Source organism: Gigantopelta aegis, chromosome 10 (genome assembly GCF_016097555.1).
Source record: "Gigantopelta aegis isolate Gae_Host chromosome 10, Gae_host_genome, whole genome shotgun sequence".
Lineage (NCBI taxonomy): Eukaryota > Metazoa > Mollusca > Gastropoda > Neomphalida > Peltospiridae > Gigantopelta > Gigantopelta aegis.
Window position 1 is genome coordinate 44,015,721 of NC_054708.1, and position 2,222 is coordinate 44,017,942.

Consider the following 2,222-nt stretch of genomic DNA (forward strand, 5'->3'; position numbering starts at 1 on the left):
TGCACTTCTCTCTATTAGCTTTTGTTAAGTGTTTGTTCAGTTCGCATTACTGGGTTCTACTGCAGTTTGTTCAGTTTTTATTGTTGTATTCTTTTACAGTTTGTTCAGTTCTCACAAATGATTTTTGTTATGATTTCTCGATAATGGTTTCTGTTAGCCTACAGTTCAGTTCTTACTATTGGTATGTATTCTAATTTGCTCAGTTCTCGTTATTGGTTTCTGCTAGTTTGTGCAGTTCTCATTTCTTTCTGTTTACAGTTTGTTCATTTTTCATTTTACGTTTATGTCACAGTTTGTTCGGTCCTCGTTATTGTTTCTGTTACAGTCTGCTTAGATCTTACAGACCTTCGTTTTTGAAAAACCCAGGAGTGCTCCACAAAATGCTAACGAGGGGAGTAGAAATAACACTCCTCGAAATGCAGAGGAGAGGAAAATCGCACTCCTCAAATAATCAGAATTAGAGGTAAGAGACCAAGAGGAATTGCACCCATGAACATGATTAAATTTGAGGAGTAATGATTTCTAAATTAAATATCTTAAGAGTTAATGTTTTGTGTTTTCAAAATAAATATCCACAGGGTTATCACATTTATCATGATATCATAATATACGGCATGTACCTTCAAATCCTCTACTTAAAAATGATAATAATAATAATGTCATAACAGAGATAATGTCAACATCTATTGTTTCTACCCAAATATATCTTACTACAATTTTTATAAATATATATTTTTACAAACAGGATTAACTTTAATTATTGGTGTACTGTAGTTAACACGTCATTTATTATACTACTAACTCGAATCATAACAACCCATAAAAAAACAAAAAAAACCCAAAAAAAACCCAACATAACCACCCTAATGTAAATTTAATTTTAAAATATGCATGCTTTACACTCGGTAAATTCGAATTACTAACTTGAAATTAAATCGGTGTATGTTTGTTTCAGGGTCCCGTCAACCGATCACATGTACTAGAAATCTGACTCTACCAAGGGCAATGTCCTTTGCTTTAAATCACGTGGCAGTATCGTGAAACAGAAAGTAGAAATGTCTACGAGTACATCGCTATGTTATTAAAGGGACACACCCTAGTTATGGCTAGTTGTTAACCATTACGGCGTTGTTTTTCGCTATTAAACCCATTTTTTCACAAATAAAATTGCACTTTACTTACCGTTTATTATTTAGAATATACGTTTCCATTCACCTGAAGTGTTTTTTGGTAATCCTGGTAATCCTGGTGTTTGTAATACCACAAAATACATTTTTCGTATTTCTGAAAAACGGACGCACGTTTGAGAAAAAAACGTTGAGCAGACAAGGTCTAATCTATTTTTAGACGGGATATTTCCATTTCAATGTCACAGACGTTGGTATACCACGTGACCGTTATCATTTTGGTTCGGTTTGTTTTCTCGTGCACGGTTCGCGCAAATCAACATCCGATTTGTTGTTGTTCATTTGTGAGATTTTTCTTCACAGTTCGTGAACATTTTCAGTAACAATAAAGTTCAGACAAGTAAGTATCTCAATACAAAACGTTACAAACCCTTAAAACCAATAATTTTGCTAAGTCCTACGATATCTGGAGAGGGGATACAACCAGGACAGAACAGTTGGAACATGTCCAGGAGAGGTGAAAAGAACGCACCCCAAGTCTGTGAAATTTGTCGTGACGTAGGCATTGTTGTGCTTCGAGCGACATCTACCGGTGACATCAGAATACAAACTTTCAAAATTATTTCAAGCAATTGGGACATGGGGATTCCCATGGTATTTATCGATATAAAACCTGCTTTTTCACTCCATTTGATAAAAACGTGATCTAAGTGTGTTACAGGTTTGTAGATTAACCAAATTATAATTTATTTTCGCTGGATGGAACTAGGGTCTGCGGCTTTGACGAAAACAAAACCTGCTTTACTAAATTACGTTTTTGTTTGTGTACACGTTTACTGTGATATCATCATGTATAAACATTATACATTATACAGTAAACATTATATATATTGGACAACGCGCCTATTATTTTTCCTGCACGTGATCAAAATGACGACAGTATAAATACATTTCGCGATCATTACGTGCATTGTACGAAATTAAACAAACAAAACCGACGAGATCTTAATAAGAAGTGAACTCCTAGCTGATTGGCTCAGTGTAAAGATAACCAACCAATCATATTTCAGTATGTAAAAAGTATTCTAGGAAGTT